The sequence below is a fragment of the Vipera ursinii genome (assembly GCF_947247035.1).
Source record: "Vipera ursinii genome assembly, chromosome: 13".
NCBI lineage: Eukaryota > Metazoa > Chordata > Lepidosauria > Squamata > Viperidae > Vipera > Vipera ursinii.
Window position 1 is genome coordinate 17,834,450 of NC_139526.1, and position 19,694 is coordinate 17,854,143.

General features: G+C 44.8%; 1 protein-coding gene across 1 annotated transcript in view; it reads left to right on the forward strand.

The window, feature by feature from the left end:
- The window catches only part of MAD1L1 (mitotic arrest deficient 1 like 1), a 249,167-nt gene that overhangs the window by 179,299 nt on the left and 50,174 nt on the right, over nucleotides 1-19,694 (forward strand). The gene's annotated exons all lie outside the window — the stretch shown is intronic.

The following is a 19,694-nucleotide window of genomic DNA, read 5'->3' on the forward strand; positions in this document are numbered from 1 at the left end:
AACTTGAAGATGTATGGATTTCAACTCCCAGAATTCTCCACCAGCGTGAAGTTCACAAATCTTCAAGTTGACAAGATTTAGAAGCGCTGGAGTAGCGCAGCCTGATTCCCAAACCAAAACACCCACAGACACTGGACCTTCCTGGTTTTGCTTTCCAAAACATGTCCTACGCTGATTAAAAACCACTTGCCTGTCCCGTTTATCATTCCAATAATCCATGACAAGATTTAATCAAAGATTAAATCACAGAAAGCAGACACCATCTCCCCCAACTATCTGGTTTTTATCAGAAAGTCAGTGGGATCTTCTAACCAAAGGGAAGTAATCAAGATTGTGCAATCTTTAAGCTGGATCAGAATCACAGAAAGCAGAACTTTCTGTTAGTTCAGATGCAATCCACAAATTCCAGAGGGCCGAATCCAACCACATTTATACCCAGAAAAGCAACAAAGAATAACCCGTGACATTTTAAGTTGGACAGCTCGTCACAATTGCAAACCCCACATCCAAGCCAGAGTGTGCGTAATCTGGCCCAAATACCCAGGGAAACAGCCAGATTTTCAGAACCTTACTCATGTTGTCACTGGGAAGTCACAAACTGCTGCATCCAACAAAGTGACATTGATAGATGGGGAGGCAGAACATACATGGATGCTACATCTCCAGTTTTTAGTGCTGGAAACCGACAGTGTTCTTGAAACACAATGAAGGGTGTTGATCTTTTGAACCAGGATATGGGATCTCAGTTAATTCAACCTTGGAGAAGCCCAGAGGAACAATCCACAGGGTTCTTGTAGACAGAGGTCAGGTGTTATCCATGTTGAAAGACGTGCGGGGCTATTTTGAGCTTCTTCTGGCACACATGAGCCGTGTGAATCTGACTCTTTGCTATGCCTCTCTGCCTTGGTTTCTTTAAAAAAACAAAAGCGCTCATGTAATACATTTTCAGCAGGGTGTGAGAGGCAGACAATTTTGCACAAAGTAATATATTAGAATTATCCTTGGTTTTGGCAGATATAGTCTATTACTGTTGCTGGTTCATTAAAGGTCTTAGTTGGTTATAGATATTTCTCTTATTTATGTAAGTGACTGTAACATGGAAGCAGCTCATTGATCAATGCAGTGGCTCTGCTTATTAGCTGAGATTCGAAGAGTTTCATTTCCCAGTAAGCCAAGTTGGATAACCTCAGTCTCCTAAATACCGCTATTGAAGAAAAATGTGGCGTTAGGCTCTGGGATTTGGAAGAATGTTTGTGTCCCATCAAAACTCAAAATAAGTCTTCTTTTTTGGGGGGAAGGTAAATGGAGCTGAGCAGGATGGTTTGACCAATAAATAACACACTAGAGGCTGTTAAGGAGAATATTTGTAGCTGAAGATTGAAATGAAGCGTGTTTGGTTGTTACCTTGCAGACATTTCATGAGTCAAACTAAGTAACATCATCAGAGCTAGATGGGGGTGGGGGCAAACATCTAGCACTGATTATGTTTACCTAGTTGGGTCATGAAAACTCCGCAAGAAAACCACAAGCTCCAAGGACCCCATAATCCTCCTCCTCCTTCTTCTCTTCCACTCACAAATTCCACTCCCTTCTGGTCCTGATAAGGTTACTTAGTTGGGTCATGAAACGTCTGCAAGGAAACTGTCAAAGCTCAGAGAGCTCCGAGGACTCCCCAGTCCTCCTCTTCCTCCTCTGCTCTGCAAATCCCTTCTTGCACTGAGCCCCATGGACCCCACATTAGACCTGGTGGTGTGTGGACTTCAATTCCCAGAATTTGCAGCATGCTGGAGAGCTTTAAGACATGCGGGTGTTGCAACCATCCTTGAACGCTTGTTTAGATGTCTCCATGAAGTTGTCATTGGCACCTTTGCACACAGAGAGGGGGACTTGTTGTAAAGTAAGGATTCACCCAACGAACTTGTTGTCTTCTTCACAAGCCAATGCGGTTACCTGATTTTTGATCCAGTGGTGATTCACTGACAAACAAGTCTTTCGAAACAGTCAGGAAATGGAGGTATTTTTAGAATAGGAAGGGTTGTGTGTGGAAGGCAGGAACCTTTCTCACAACAAGTCTAACAGTGCTTTTACACAATGAAATCTTTTATCAGTGTCCACCTTGAGTCATTCCTAGTATAATAAACTCAACAGGCATCTTTTTGGGGGGGGGTAGGAGCCCATTAAATTAACAGCTGGAGTCTACCCCGGTGTTTGATTCACATTTCTTTAAGAGCCCACTTGAAAGGTGGGAAGACAGAAAATTGGAATTTATTTTTTTTAAAAAAATCTGGATCACGGTGCCTGGCTTCTTAACCGGGGCTCGGAGCTTCCGTGTGAAACAGCATTATTTAAAGAGGACAGAATTAACAGAGCAAGAAAACATCTGTGAGACATTGACACACATTAATAATGTGCGTTAACTTGCAAATTTATTGTGCAGGCCTGAAGGGATCACTTGTGAAGGCACAGCCATGGTTGGTAGCAACTCATTTTTCTTTCTTCTTTCTAGAGTTCATTTGACATTTCCTGATGAGGCATACAAAATAAGCTTGCTTATTGTTTGGCCCTTCATTTCTCATTTCCTTCTCTGCTTGGAATTTCACTTATGCTTCTGAGGTTGCACAGACACGTAGCGCGACTAAACCCGGGGCAGCGTCTCAAGAGGGCAGATTATAGGCGGGGTGGGTAACTACAACTCCCACAAGCCATGGCGGCTAGGTCTGGAGGGAAGGGAGCTGCCAAAAACTCTGGAGGGCACCATGTTGTAGAGAATGAGGGAATGGCCTTGAGGGAGAGACAAAAAATGTGGGGTCCTGGGTGCTCTCTGAGCTGGGTGGTTTTCTTGCAGACATTTCGTGACCCAACTAGGGAACCTCATCAGTGCTAAAGGGTTTTCTTCCTGTTTATATACAAGTGGCTTGCCCTGTCAGTGTTGGTGGGAGAATTCTTGATGGGTCCTTGAGTAGGCTGTGCTTTACTCACTTGAAAGTTCCTTGATTGGGTTATTGTTTATTGCTTGGTGTTAATATAGGTGTCGATTGCTGGTCAGGAGGTGTCGAGGTCTTGCAGCTTTTTAACTGCCTCTCTTGAGTGGTGTGTAGAGGTTGTTTGTCTCTATTTGCCTGTTGATTGGCCAGTTTGTCTGAGTGCCAGGCTTCCAGGAGTTCTGTAGTGTTTTTGTATTTGGTTTGAACTTGGCTTGGTCTAGGATGCTTACCATCTCCCGGTTGAAAGTATGGTTGCGTCTAGCCATGTGTTGCGCAATTAAGGAATTTTCGCCATATCTTCTTACTGCTAGTTAGTGTTCATGGATGCAGAGAGAAGGAAGCCAAGATAAAAACTTGAATCTGGGATAGGCACAGCTGTCTGGGGAATTCTGGGAGTTGTAGTCCACCCATCTTAAAGTTGACAAGATTGAGAAACGCCTGCCTGCCTACCTATCTATCAATTATCTGTCTATCTATCTATCTATCTATCTATCTATCTATCTATCTATCTATCTATCTATCTATCTATCTATCTATTATGTTGCCCTCCTTGCCAAATGCAATTCTTTTCTCCTGCTGAGACGCTGAAGTCCTTCAGTACTTTTCCATTAGAGCAATGACTAACAATCTAATAAAACATTACCTATTAAAGAATTATTTGGTGTACCTTGTCACTATAAGGAGCAGGTTATTAAACTGCTGTAGGTTTTATGATGGCAAGTTGATCACCCTACATAGTCTGAATGACTAATCTGTATCCTAATGGTTCTCTGGTTATTAATCTGTATTTGTTAATATGTTCCCTAAGTAGAAAGAATCCAATTTGTGGGAGTACATATCAAAACAGAGCAGCAGTTCAAACCACTGAGGTCTAATGTGTTTGTGAATTTAGAAATATAAAATGAAATAGTGTTTGTGATATTAATTCATGTATTCTGGCTCTTTCATGAAGTACAGTAATCTGAATCTATTGTGCATGAAGTTTTATCTCCTATTGACAAGTATATCTAGGTACATCTATAAAAAACACATCCATGGAGGCTGAAATGAAAAACATACTGCTGTGGCTGTGCTGTTAAAGTTTAGATGCATGCAGAAAACAAGATTTAGTAGCTGTCAAGCCCAGGAGAGCCAGAGGCTGGGTTTGTGGATTAAAAGAGTAGCTTTGTATCAGGAAAATAAGCATATTTTAATTACCGTAAACCGTCACAAGTCAAAATGAAATTGGTAACATAGATAGATAGAGAGAGAGAGAGAGAGAGAGATACAGAGATACAGAGATACAGAGATAGAAGGATGGATGGATGGATGGATGGATGGATGGATGGATGGATGGATAGATAGAGATAGATAGATAGATAGATAGATAGATAGATAGATAGATAGATAGATAGATAGATAGATGATAGATAGATAGATTTCACCTGCCAGTGTTCTCCAGATTTGTTAAAATCTCAGCTGCCAGAATTCCTAGTCTGCATCTCTACTTTTCATTCTTTGAAGGAAGTTAAATTAAATTAGGATGATAAAAAGGTAGGGAATTAAAAGAGTTAAGGACGGGGCATTTCTCCCCCCCCCCTTGTTCTAATCCATCATCAAGAGTGAATTTCATCCCCACCTTAATTACAAAATCAATAAAGTTCTTCCCTAATGCAAATTTCAAATGATTTGGAAAATAGATTGCACTTTAATTCTCTTTGGCTTTTGTAACTGGGAATCAGTCTTTGATAAAGGAGATGGATCCGATCCCCAGGCAGAGACGCTGGTAATGCTCCCAGCATTCTTCCGAGTGCTTAATTGGGTTTTTGATTCTGTTGGAGGAAGGTCAATGAAGGCTTAGGATGCTACGTGTGATGCTGGATCTGATTTAGAAGTCTAGGCGTTGTGACGTATGAGGAAGCACTGCTTGAAATGTTCCTCTTGACGTTCACGTCCCCCACATCCTACCTCTAGAACATGGGTGTCAAACTGCCGGCCCGCGGGCCGGACGCATCATGACAAAACCGCGCCCACCCCATTGCCGGCAATGGGGAAAAAGCTCCGATACGTTGCGCGACGTCACATGATGTCGCGAGTTTGACGTGCCTGCTCTAGAAGAAGACAGCCTTCCGTTCCCTCAGAAATTGAAACCTGAGCTTTATTTGTTTTTGCAAATATCTAGATTATCTCACTTTTGGGTGCTCCAACACTGGATGTTTTTAAGAAGAGACTGGACAACCATTTGTCTGAAATGGTATAGGCAGGGGAAGGCAACTTTGGCTCCCTTATGACTCATGGACTTCAACTCCCAGAAGTCATAAAAGAGCCAAGGTTGCCTACCCCTGGTATAGGGTTTCCTGCCTGAGCAGGGGGTTGGACTAGACGACCTCCAAGGTCTCTTCCAACTGTTATTCTAGATGTTACTCTTGATGTCCTTGGGTTGTTAACAACTGCCCAAGGTCTTGAGCGTTCAGAAGCAATCAAAGTCACGTTTAGAATCCTACTCATCACCTAGATTTCAACTGCCAGCTCAGGAAACGCCAGGGCTTCTTGAGTGCCAAGCTAAGAACAGCCTGAAGGGACCTAATGGGATTATTTGACTGGAGGAAAAATAGCTCCCTTTTTAAGTTCGCCAGCTGGAAGCCAGGTGGAAGTTGCCCTGGGCCATTTCTCACATTACGCAAGAGGAAAACCCAGATTGGATCAAGCCGAATCCCTCACCTACCTCCAGTACACTTCCGCTCTCTCCTCTTGCAGCCTTTCTCCGGTCTGTGGCTATCTGTCTGTTTGCCAGTTGGCTTTTTTTTTTTTTTTTGCAAACTTTGTGATTTGGCTCTAGTCGGGGGAGCGAGCAAGCCTGTGCCACTTTCCTGAAGAGACTTCAGTCCTGCCTCTTTTTATTTATTTATTTTATTTTTGCTTCTCCCTCCCTCCCTCCCTGCACCGCAGCCTCCCGTCGCATTTTTGATTGAGCACGTTCCCGGGGCTGCCGTCCCACACCCTTGCACACACAATCAGAAATAACCGCGGAGCTCATTGGTTGAAGCGGCCAGCCGTGGCGGGATTGATTAGGGATTGCGGGCCTCGATTAAGTTCTCATTCTTGTTAATTGCCTGTTATTTTATTTATTTATTTTGTATTTTGTTTTCAATTTTCCTGCATGGTTTCCCCAAGATTGGGGCTCGCCTCAGCTCCGGAAGCAAATGCCATTCACGAAGCAGCTTAATGTCTTTCTGTCAAATGAGCAGTATCAGGTTTTTCTAGGAAAGGTCAACCCTGCAAATGTGTGTGTGTTTGTGGGTTGCCTGCCTTAATCCTCTGCGGCAAACAGGACTTGGTTATCGTGAATAACAGAGTTGGAAGGGACCTTGGGGGTCTTCCAGTCCAACCCCCCGCTCAAGCAGGAAACCCTATACCGTTTCAGAAAAATGGTGTCAATCTCTTCTCTTAAAAACCTCCAGCGATGAAGCTCCCGCAACCCCTAGAAGCAACTTATTCCGCTTATTAATTGTCCGCACTGTCAGGAAATTTCTCCTTTGCTCCAGTTTGCTCTTCTCCTTGATGAGTTTCCATCCGTTGCTTCTTGTCCTCCCACTTCAGGTGCTTTGGAGAATAGGTGGACCCCACCCTTCTTTGGGGCAGCCCCTCAAATATTGGAAGACCGCTATCGTGTCACCCCTCGTCCTTCTTTTCATTAAACTAGACCTACCCAATTCCAGCAACCGTTCTTTATATGTTTTAGCCTCCAGCCCCCTAATCACCTTTGTTGCTCTTCTCTGTGTGCCTTCTAAAGTCTCAGCATCTCTTTTATATTGTGGTGACCAAAATGGGAGGCAGTATTCCAAGTGTGGTCTTACCAAGGCCTTATAAAGTGGTACTAACGCATCAATGTATGGCAGTGAAAGCTGGACCATAAGAAAGGCCGAGTGCCAAAGAATTGAGGCCTTTGAGCTATGGTGCTGGAGAAGACTCCTGCGAGTCCCTTGGACTGCAAGGCGATCAAACCGGTCAGTCCTAGAGGAGATCAACCCTGACTGCCCTTTAGAAGGCCAGATCCTGAAGCTAAAACTCAAATACTTTGGCCACCTAATGAGAAGGAAGGACTCCCTGGAGAAGAGCCTAATGCTGAGAAAGATTGAGGGCAAGAGAAGAAGGGGATGACAGAGAATGAGGTGGCTGGATGAAGTTACTGAAGCAGTAGGCGTGAGCTTAAATGGACTCCAGAAGATGGTAGAGGACAGGAAGGCCTGGAGGAACATTGTCCATAGGGTCGCGATGGGTCGGACACGACTTCGCAACTAACAACAACAACAACAAATGCATCACGTGATCTTGATTCGATCCCTCTGTTAATGCAGCCCAGGATTGTGTTGAGCTGTTTTTTTGGGGGGTGTGTGTGTTTGTTTTTGTTTCTTTGCCGGCTGCACAACCAGGAGAAGCATGGATCTTCTCAGCACCCTTCCTTCCATTTCCCATTCTGCTCCATCATTCCGGCCCGTTCATTCCCTTCCGTTCATTGTCTGTTTGATAGCTTGGTCTCCCAGTGCCTGTTTTACATTGTTCGTTTCCTTGTTCTATTTTGCTAAACAATTTCTTTACCTCCTGGTGGAATCTTAAGTGTTTTTCCCCTTTTTAAATTAGTCTGATCTGCTAAAGAATAGTTTAATCTAAAAGAAAACCCAATAGAAAGATAATCCCAGTGGAGTAAGAACTAAGAACCAACAAAGACTTCGGTTGTGCTGTGGATTGGTTCCCTTTGGAAATTTCAGGTTTTTAGTAGATAGCAAGGAGTTGCAGGTTTATATATATATAATTTGTCTGGTGGGAACCTCACTAGGAGTGACCTCGCCTTTTCTCTTAGTTCCTTGAAGTTCAAAGAGAATAATTGTTAGATTTTTTTCCCCAAAGTTATCCTCTAATTTTATGGAGTTTTTAATATGTACACATACAATTAAGACCCAGCATGGTCTAACATTCTGGTATTCCAACCTTGACAACTTTTAAGACTTGTGGACTTCAACTCCCAGAATTCCCCAGCCAGCATTCTGAGATTTGAAGTCCATGCATCTTAAGGTTGAAAGGGTGGAGAAACCCTGCTCTGCAGTCAGTTCACAACACAACCCTTGCTTGAAATGCACAAGTCCTGGGCAGAGGGGAAAGAGGCCTTGATTTCATGCTGGCTGGGGAATTCTGGGATTTGAAGTCCAGCCCTCTTAAAGTTGCCAAGGTTGACAAACACTGAACTAGAAAGTTGAAGATGCCACTCTGGCTCTGAAGCTGAACCAAAGGAAGGGAGGTTGGCCTCCATGCCAGGAGATGTTGAAGTCCTCTTCAAGTGGCTGAGATTGAAAAACAATGCATGACAGCGCATGTCTTGAGCATGCAATCTATTTTGCCTGCAACTCAACTGCATCTGTGTTCCTTGCTTTTCTATCCATGCTCTTAAATGCTGCTTTTCTTGGTTCTCTTGAGTAACAGAATAATGGCAGGGATCTTGGAGGTCTTCTAGTCCAACCCCAGCTCAAGCAGGAGACCCTACACCATTTCAGACAAATGGTCACAACCTCTTCTCGAAAACCTCCAGTGACGGAGCACCCACAACTTCTGGAGGCAACTCGTTTAATTGTTCTCACCGTTAGGAAACTTCTCTCCAGTTCTAGATTGCTTCTCTCCTTCATTAGTTTCCATCCGTTGCTTCTTGTCCTCCCCCCACAGGTGCTTTGGAGAATAGGTTAACACCCACCCACCCCTTCCTTGTGGCAGCCCCACAAATATTGGAACACTGCTATCCTGTCACCCCTTGTCCTTCTTGTCCTCAAACTAAAGGTAAAGGTTCCCCCGCACATGCGTGCTAGTCGTTTCCGACTCTAGCGGCCGGTGCTCATCTCCGTTTCAAAGCCGAAGAGCCGGCGCTTGTCCGAGGACGTCTCCGTGGTCATGTGGCCGGCATGACTAGACGCCAAAGGCGCACGGAACGCTTTTACCTTCCCACCGTAGTGGTCCCTATATTTCTACTTCCATTTTTACGTGCTTTCGAACTGCTAGGTTGGCAGAAGCTGGGACGAGTAACAGGCGCTCACTCTGCTACGCGGCACTCGGGATTCGACCCGCCAAACTGACGACCTTCTGATCGACAAGCTCAGCGTCCTAACCCACTGAGCCACCGCGTCCTCAAACTAGACATACCCAATTCCTGCAACTGTTCTCCCTATGTTTTAGCCTCCAGTCTCCTAATAATCTCTGTTGCTCTTCTCTTGATTTCATCCGTGGCCTTTGCAAAGATGCCAGAAAATCCTCAGAGAGCTGCTCAGGGTGTGTCTGTGTGTGTCTGTGTGCCTGCTTTCATCCCACGCGTCCATGCTCCATTCCTTTCTCAAGTGCGTGAAGAGCTTAGTCCTGCCACCCCGTGTAATAGGCTATGTTCCCGCAGCATCTTTTCCATCTTGGATGAGAAGGCCTATCAGTGCCTCACAGCCAGCCAAACAGAAATCCTTTACCAAGACCTTCGCACACTCTAATAAAGATTTTACGCCCCAGTGGGTTGTTTCTTTTTTTTTTAACCGCAGCCTCGCTCGTATTTAGCTATCAAAGAGCATTAACACATCGTGCAGGTGGAACATTCCAGCAAAAAGAAGGCAGCCCCACCAGGAATAGAGGAAAAAAAAAACCAGGCAAGAGAAACTAAGGCTTTAAAAGAAAGAAACACAAACACATAAAAACACCACGCGGCTAAGGGACGGTTTTATATAACAACAGTTTTTCTGAAGATGACATTGTTGGCTTGTAAGGAGGTCTGTAGAAAGAGGAGGGGGGATGGAGAGGGGGAGAGAGAGAGAGAGAGAGAGAGAGAGAGAGAGAGAGAGATGTTTTATTGGTCTTTCTTTGAGCAAAAATAGTGATTAGAAGATTTTCAGGTGTCTCGTGACCTTGCTGCGCTCTCTTTAAAAGCCTTCTTTTCTTGGCAGAGTTTGGAGAGAAAGCAGGTTTTATTCTGGGAAGCAAAGGAGCGAGGCAGCGAGATCACGCCGGCTGATTGTGATGTGCATTAAATCCACCGAGACCCAGGCTTGCTATCTGATCAAAGCTGGACAATCTTGAGTGAATAGACTTGTTATTTTATTCCGCGTTCTTGGGTTGCAAATCAATTGCCCAACGAGTCCTCGTTGCTGCAAGGCTTTTCCCGTATTCCAGCGGTCGCTTGGAATTGAGTATGGAGGACCTCGTAACGTCACCGTTGACTAGGAGACCATACATAGATTTCATTTTCTTTGGAAATCCTGTTTGGGCTACAGAAACACATTTCTGTGGCTAAATGAGATATTTTTTTAACCGTTGGGCTCCTTCTCAGAGGAATTGGCCATTCCTCGCTGGAGGTCCAGATTCAAGGACTAGGTGACTTCTGGGGATGATAATAATAATAATAATAATAATAATAATAATAATAATAATAATAATAATAATAATAATAATAATAATAATAATAATAATAATAATAAGAAGAAGAAGAAGAAGAAGAAGAAGAAGAAGAAGAAGAAGAAGAAGAAGAAGAGGAGGAGGAGGAGGAGGAGGAGGAGGAGGAGGAGGAGACCTTGGAGGACATCTAGTCTTGTCAAACATCCACATCTGCCTATCCCAGGTCCTTGGTAAGGACTCAATAGCTAGACAAAAATGCCAAATCCAGTCTGAACATCTTGTTGACTGTGCGATGATCAAGAAGAAGAAGAAGAAGAAGAAGAAGAAGAAGAAGAAGAAGAAGAAGAAGAAGAAGAAGAAGAAGAAGAAGAAGAAGTTGGAAGGTACCTTGGGGGTCATCTAGTCTTGTCATTGATGTGGTTTGGGGAAGAAGACACAAAGCAAAAGTCCCCCTTTAGCAAAATGCAATGCAAAGGTTGAGAAACATCCAGTTTTAGGGTTCATCGTTATTTATTTATTCCTTCGTAATCCACCGTGATCACAGAAAGATCTACAACTGCGCTCCTGAGCTGTACTCCGTTGAAATAGATTTCCAGTTCAAAGCTTTGTTTTCTGATCAAAACTCTGGAGAGCTTTTGCTTGGGTGACAAACTGGAAGGGTGTGTGTGTGTGCGTGCGCGCGCGCGCGCGTGCGCGCAGTTAACATCCTATCCCCTTCCGGTTCCTAGACAGCCTTAAGACATGGATTTCTGTGGCATCAGTAGCTCCTCGACAGCCCCATGTGGTGTGTACTTCATAAGCTTGAGTAGACACATATGCCTCGCCAGCTGTCTCTTGAGTTAAAAATGGAGGAAACGTGGTCTAGGCAAGCTTTGCAGATGGTTCCATGTTGGAATCCAACTTTGCCCGGAGCAGTTGTAAGATATACCTGAAATAGCACAGGTTGGGTATACAACCTGCCAGGTGTAAGGTGTTTGATCAGCAGGAAGTGGAAGATAATGGCTCAAAGGCTCCTTGGCAGGATGTATGCCATGCTTAACAATGAACTGTCGGAAGGTATGACGGCCACGACTGGCACAAATTGCATTCTTGGGAGCTTCTTGGCTTCACGGAGGACAGGTCCGTCGTAAGAGGGACAGTTAAATAAAATAAAATAAATAAATAATCTTCAGCCTCGTCAGCCTATCTCTGGATTCCAGTTCAAGGGAGCGCTAATTCATCAGTGTCTCCTGGTTAAGACTTCTGAAAGCTCCTCACTGGAAGTAAAATGTTGGGCTTGATGGATCTTAGATTGGACCTGACCAGGATGCTGGTTTTCACTCGGTCCCCATTAGCACACGCACCGCCCTAGGAAAGCCAGCAAGGATTCAGATGGAATTCGATGAGTGGATGAAGCAGATCTTCCCCAAGGGGAGGTTAATTGCTAGCCAGCCCAAAGGTCCCACTGAAAATGACCAGAATGAAGATGTAGTTGAGAGTCGACGCTTCCATCTGATTTACAAAACATCCTCCTCAAAAAAAAAAAAAAAAAACGCCGGCGTTTCTGCCATTTTTTTCTTTCGGGATTGGCGAGTCCTGCAGCTATTAGAACGCTCTTCAAACTTGGCCCTTTTATGACTTGTTGGACTTCAACTCCCAGAATTCCTCAGCCAAGAAAATAGAAAAGAAAGCAAACTAAAAGGATTATATATTGGCAAATCAATTAGAAATTAAAGCTCTCCTCCAATCTGCATAATAAATGGAGCCAGGGAAGAACGAGACTTTCTCCCTTTTAACAGATTGCAGGCAATTTGCCTGTGGACAGCACTCTCATAAATTATGGATCTATCCACACATTTATTTTTTTTTTTTGCAGAGAGAAGATGCCTGTGCAGGTGGCCACATTTTTCAAGAGTCCCTCCTTTCCTCCCCCTCCCTTTTTTTTCTGGAAAGCAAAGAGGCATGTTCGTCCACCCGTAGATGTCAACGGGAGCAGTCCCATCACCAGGCCGGTGCATAATTAACCCATTTGGATCTCACGTGCCACGTTCCCTCTGTGGTTCTCTGAAAAAGCTCTCCAGAAAAGGACGGGCGATGCTTCCTTCCCAGCTTCAGCTGTGCGTGGGCTCCCCCAGTATGGAGCAAATGGGCCCTCACAGATGGGCCCGGCCTTTTAAATCTCAGATGCAGAGAGAGACGTCCACATCTTTCTAGCTGGTGTGTGTTTGCGGTGGCCGAAATATCAAACGGAAGCAGGTGTGGATCGCTGCAGTTGACTGCGCGGCGGTAGGAAGCTCCAGAAGTGGAATGGCAACAGTGGCCTATACCACAGAGAGCTTCGTTGGCAGTGGCATCGACCCAGGCGGGTTGAAAGTTTGGAGACCTTCAGGGTTTTGAAGGGTGGCTGCAGTTCTTGCTGTCAACACTGCAAACATTGACATGTTTTTGCACTGACAATATAAGAGGCAGCCTTTTGTTTAAACTGCTTCGCTTTGAATCACAGAAGGGAGGGAAATGTCAAACGGCTATTTTGAGAAGATAAGAATAGCCAGGTACAGAATGGGAAGTGAAACTTCATATGTAAAACTAATTGGATAATGTGATTTATGATGTGTAGATAAGGGCGGGACCGTGTATGTTACGATGGGTTTGCGGGGGGAGGAGATTTCAGAGTCTGGCATCCCTCCAGGAATGCCGATGTTTCGTTTCATTATTAAGACTTTTTAGATAAACAATGCCTGCATTTTGTTTGAACTGTCTCATTTATCGGAACCATGACACTTGCATTCCTAGCAGATGAAGCGGGAAGAAGGCTGAGAAGAGGTCTCCAGAGAACGCCAGTGAAGGGGAAATGCGTGGCTCTTCTTGTTTACCACCCTATTCAGCCTCGCCTCGCCCTGTCCAAAACTCATCCGCTGGAACCGAAGGAATAAACATCTCAGGAGCGTCTCTCTGGCCACTGACGTGAATGTTAGGAGAGATGAGTCTGTGTTCAAGTTGAAGCACAACAACTGAAGTCTTGTCTTTTTTCTTCTTCTTCTTCTTCTCCAGAAGTGCTTTTCAGTCACATTATATTTTCTCAGGCGTGGTGGCCTGAGCTGACAGGACGATCCATGTGTCTGCAGAGGGAAAGGGATGGGGGGGATATATCCCCCCCCCCCAAATCCTTCTTGCTCCTTTGCTTACTTGCATGTTGAGGGTATGATGAGTCCTGAGGGCGAGGGTCCTATTATTGCTGAAATGGTCTTTTGGGGCTGGTTCTTTGGAGCTGCAGAGCTGCTTGGCATCATCCATACATGTAGCAAGACTGGCCAGAGATGGAAGCCATTTGCTCTTCCAAAATCATGGTTGGAAGCTGCAAAAAAAAACAAAACAGAGTCAGGTGTCTAGCTAACGTTCTGTAGAAGATGAGGTTCTAAGAAGTAGCAGCCAATCAGAGACTTCAGGACAAAGGGGTCTGTCTGAATCCAAGTAAGTCCTAGGTAAAAACCAAGCCTGAAATAGTAGCTGAATTAGGCCACTCATGTCTGGGTTGAATCCCTGGGCAATTCACAGCAGCTGAGTTACCATCCTGGTTGTTATCTATGTGGCAAGTGAGATCTTATAGACATGAGGATTGCAGTTATTCTCAAGGTCCAGGATTTTTTATTTTTTTTGTCTGTTTGCCAGTTCCACGTAGATCTGCATAGAAACTTCTGGTTTCCATGTGTTTGAGGAGCCAAGGAAATTACTTGCGCGGCCCCCAGATGCTCCTCCACATGAAAAGTGAGTATGCATACCTTGTCTTGAGGTTTACGAAGGCATCTCTTCGACTCTGCCATCCTCCATTTTCCTTTACCAGCTTAATTAAGAAATGTTTACTCAGCCAGTAACTGTCTCATGCTGACCGATTGGGCTTTCTGAAATTCTGTATGATAATGAAGAGCTGTCATTAAAACTTTGAAGAATCCCCCTTCTTGGAAGACTAGCTCTGGTGCCCAGAAATCCGACACCTTCTTTGTTCTTTGCCTTCAAGATTGCTGTTGACTGACTTTACCACAAGAGTGATGAAGGGAGATAACGTGGTTCCTGACAGCTATTTAAAAGCCTGGGAGATTATTTTCTGAACTAGCACTTGAGGACTTGATTTAAAGACTGTGACTTTGTGCTTTCAAAGAGTGTGTCTTTGTGCTTTCTGCATGTCTCTCCTTTCTGGGGGGCCCTCCCCGATTGAGGTATGGTCTTCTGTTTCACCTTGAGGTTGCTGCTTCTAATTTTCATGTCCCCTTGCTCAAGCGTTTTCCTCCCCTTCCTCTCGTTGAAGTACCTCACGATATTCTGGAACAGGGGTCCTCAACCTTGGCAACTTTAAGACCTGTGGACTTCAACTCCCAGAATTCCTCAGCCAGCTTTCACGGCACCTAAGCAAAGCTTTGCTGGCTGAGGAATTCTGGGAGTTGAGGTCCACAAGTCTTAAAGTTGCCAAGGTTGAGGACCCCTCTTCTGGAACATCTGCCATGCTTGGAGATTGGGCTACAAGGAGACGTCCAGTGAAACGAGCATAATGTACAGTATGGCAGAAGCCAGGATACAGTCATGCTTTGCTAGTTGCAGTGAGAGTTTTAAGAAGAGACCGGACAGCCAATGGTCTGAAATGGTATAGGGCCCTCCTGTTTGAGCAGGGGGCTGGACTAGAAGACCTCCAGGGTCCCTTCCAGCTCTATTCTGATTCTGAAATTGTGAAAGACCTTAGCGTACTTATGACTGTAAGAATTTTTTTTTAAAAAAAAATCACTGCTGTGTCCTTTCTTTGGGTGGAAAGAATATTCATGAAGGTGTCCCAAGAGCCTTTGGAGTGAAAAGACAGTGTATAAATTGAAAGGGGGGGGGACAAAGGTTAACCATGGCAGCTTCTCAAAACATTCAGGAACTGAACTAGATTCTCCCCCCCCCCCCGAAAAGGGAAACCTTCACTGCTGTGAAGAAGGAGATGTGAAGTTGAAGATGGAAAGCAATTTATGTTTGGAAACTCAACGGCTTGACCACTTGATCTTCCATGGCCTCCCCCACTCTGGCTTTGTAGCGGTCAAACTGGGATGCCAAGGGAATAGAATTCGAGTGTGGGAGCGTTCCATTTTCTGCCTCTCTCTCATCTTCGGACAAATTGCATCGTGATACTTGGAGATAGGATGGAAAAGGGAGAAGTCACCGTTTGAGGGCTGGCGATGGCAAGAGGTGACCCCAGCTCGGTTCTTGGAAAATTGCTTCATCAGTATTCTTCAAGTGGTTGGCTAACCCCATGGATGGAGGGCAGTTTTGCATCTGTTCCCTACTCTGATGGTTAACTAGAGGCTGGTTCTTACGTTTGTGCCTCATGCGGGTGTCTGAGTCAGACACATACGTGAGGCCCGAGGCGCCAGGAGGTCAGGGTTGGGTGTGGCCAACTTCAGCTTAGAATCCATGGTCCTATCTCCCCCTATCGCCCTGGCAGCCTTGCATTTTAGGACAGAATCAGTGTGGTCTAGTAGTGGTTAAGGGGCCGAGCTAGAAGAGGGGACTGTGAGTTCTAGTGCCGCCTTAGGTATGAAAGCCACATGGTGACCTTGAACCAATCACCAGGAGACAGACAGTTCTAGTTCTGCCTTAGGTATGAATGCCGACTGGATGACTTTGAGCCAATCATTAGGAGATAGTGAGTTCTAGTCCCAGCTTAGGCATGAAAGCCAGCTGGGAAACTACAGACTTATAATCACCAGGAGACAGTTGCTTCTCGTCCTGACTTCAGGAGCTTTGGGGAATAGGTTGACCCGCTCTTCTTTGTGGCAGCCCCACAAACATTGGAAGACTGCTATCACGTCATCTCTAGTCCTTCTTTTCACTAGACCAGACATGGTTAATCCAGGTTTTCCTCCAGGTGAGCTGGAATGTTCCCTGCTCTAGGTCACCACCGTTGTCTTAATTTTCTTCTTCAACTTTGCCTTCATGGCATTATAAATGCGTCACACCGAAGTCCAAAGATGAAGTTGAGGAAGGAACGGAGCACAGGAGAACTCAGTTACATCTCCCACCATTGCTAAAAATCTGCCCCATCTTGCCTTTAACTCTTCCCTACCACTGTCAGGGGTCCGTCTTCCTGACCACACAGGTAAGTGATTGTTGTTGTTAGCTGCGAAGTCGTGTCCGACCCATCACGACCCTATGGACAATGTTCCTCCAGGCCTTCCTGGCCTCTACCTTCTTCTGGAGTCCATTTAAGCTCACGCCTCCTGCTTCAGGGACTCCATCCAGCCACCTCCTTCTCTGGCGTCCCCTTCTTCTCTTGCCCTCAACCTTTCCCAGCATTAGGCTCTTCTCCAGTGAGTCCTTCCTTCTCATTAGGTGGCCAAAGTATTTGAGTTTCAACTTCAGGATCTGGCCTTCTAAAGAGCAGTCAGGGTGGATCTCCTCTAGGACTGACCGGTTGGATCGCCTTGTAGTCCAAGGGACTCGCAGGAGTCTTCTCCAGCACCGTAGCTCAAAGGCCTCAATTCTCTGGCGCTCAGCCTTTCTAATGGTCCAACTTTCACTGCCATACATCGCAACTGGGAAGACCATGGCCTTGACTATACGCACTTTTGTTGACAGGTAAGTGATAGGCCTCCGTAATTATAAAGGGAACTGAAGATGAAACATCCTATTTAAATACTAAATGTTGTCACCCGCAGGTTAAATTGCCTTTTTTCACACATATCAAAGTGCTTCCATATTTGCTTTACATGCAAATTTAGAAGCAGCCTTAATTAGTGATACCTCACTTCCGTAATTAATTCTCCTTATGTCTCTGCTCGCCTTGACTTTCAGTCTGTAATTTTTAAGCCCTTCTGCTTAACTCCTGGTGAGCGTCACGCTTAATGCTGCTTTTCGACGCCTCCCCACTTGTTTATAACCAACAATCATGGAATTAGAGAGCAGTTCCCCCACGTCCTCCTGGCCCCACATGTCATCAGACCTGCTTGGCATACTAAGAAATACCAGGACTTCATTCATTGGTGTGGGCCAGTGGTTCTCCAAGTATGGTATGGAGATCCCTGGGGTCCACTGAGATCCTTTCTGGGGTCCACAAAGTCAAATCAATAGATGTTTTAAAATCTCCCCATTTTAATTTCTATGAAATTAAATGTGAAAAGATATAAACCATGTCAACCGAAGCCCTTTGGGGCTTTAACTTTGAACTCCTAATAAATTCAAACTCTTCCTTCCATTTCCCAAACCGTCCCCAAAATTACAGGACTCCATAGTGAACAGGAGGGACGCGGTGGCTCAGTGGGCTAGGACGCTGAGCTTGTCGATCAGATGGTCGGCAGTTTGGCGGGTCGAATCCCGAGTGCCGCGTAGCAGAGTGAGCGCCTGTTACTCGTCCCAGCTTCTGCCAACCTAGCAGTTCGAAAGCACGTAAAAATGCAAGTAGAAAAATAGGGACCACTACGGTGGGAAGGTAACAGCGTTCCGTGCGCCTTTGGCGTCTAGTCATGCCGGCCACATGACCACGGAGACGTCCTCGGACAAGCGCTGGCTCTTTGGCTTTGAAACGGAGGTGAGCACCGGCCCCTAAAGTCGGAAACGACTAGCACGCATGTGCGGGGAAACCTTTACCTTTATAGTGAACAGACGTTACCATTCAGAGCTCCACAATGGATTCCCTTCAAGGTTTTGGTCCTTATTTACTTATTGTTCATGTGTTTCTTTATTAAACAATAGAAGGAAAACCATGCCCTGAATTTGTTGTGTCCTACTTTTCCATATGTCTTCTTTTATTTTAATATTAACTGCCCATCATACCATGAGGCCCCATTACATTGTCTTAGTCTTGATTAACTTGGTAATTTATATTGTTAAGAGGCATCCGAGCGGCTTGATTTTTGCAATCAAGAAAGGACATGAATATTCCTTCCTTCTTTACGATCTTGGAAAGCTGAGTTTCTACGGGGGGCGGGGGGAGAAAATAATCACTCATCCTGTACTGATCAGCTATTTTCCTTGGATTCATTCAGGCCTTAGATCTTCAAGTTTCTTTCCTGAAGCAACCACTTCTTTTTCCATGGAGAGAAATGCTTTGTGTCATTCATAATAGCCATTTCATATTAAAGAGTGCAGAGGAGAGCCACAAAGATGATCAAGGGACTGGAGGCTGAGACATATAAAGAACAGTTGCCAAGGTTGCCTACCCCAGTCCTAGTCCCATCAACTGGAATCCACTCAGTGTAGGAAGTCGTTTGAGCTGATGCCGAGAACATGGTTCCATATGTCAAAAGTGCTGAATGGTAAACTTTTCAACCCTGGAGAGCATAATTGCAAGGTGATTTCCCCTGTAGTTTTTATGTAGTGCAGGAAACAGTTCTGTAATTGGATGTGTCTCACAGTAGGGCAATTATCTTCAAGGTAAGAACTGAAGAGGTTCGGTAACTAAAGCGCCCTCGACAAATGATCTCTCCATTTTGGATGCAAAAAGTACCAGGAGTGAAAATTCATCCGTCAACCTATACGGAGATATTATCACTGTGATTAATCAAGACAATTGGTGGTTCTCAATTTACCTCTTCATATTCTTAGTGGAAAAGAAGCTATAGAAGATATATATATACAATTGAAAGTCGGTCTTTCCAGCTCTCTCCGTCTTAAAGGGGTGGTTTGAGTTTCTTAGGCTCTTAGTCGTTGCTTGTCTTTTAGTTGCTCCTTGTCATCTCAAAATCTTTTCAGACTGGTCAGACTCCTGCCTGTGATGGCTGAGATGTTGAGGACAGAAGGAATCTCTTAAAAAAGACGGTGAGCCACATTGCATTTTGTGTTGTTTTTACCTATAGTAAGCTGCTAGAATTGTTTTTATGAGTTGAGCATTGCTGTCTCTGACTTTCTCTTTCTCTCTTTTTCTTTCTTTCTTTTTTTCTTTACTCACATTGGGATTTGTATCATTATCATTTCTTTTCTCTTTTCTCTCTCTCTCTCTCTCTCTCTCTCTCTCTCTCTCTCTCTGTGGCTCAGCCATGGTACTATATAATTTTGCATCCTTATCTCGTCTGTTTTCCATGAGACCCGAGATTTATTTATTTTATTTATTTTTATTTTAATTCCATTTATATCCCGCCCTTCTCTGAAGACTCAGGGCGGCTTACAAGCCTAGCAGTAGCCTTCATTCTATGTATATGCCTGCTTATTAGGGCTTTTGCCCCCCTCCCCAAGCAGCATTATTACAAAGTCAGCTTATTGCTCCCAACAATCTGGGTCCTCATTTTACCTACCTCGGAAGGATGGAAGGCTGAGTCAACTTTGAGCCTGGTGGGACTCGAACCTGCACTAATTGCAGGCAGCCGGTGTTACTTAAGG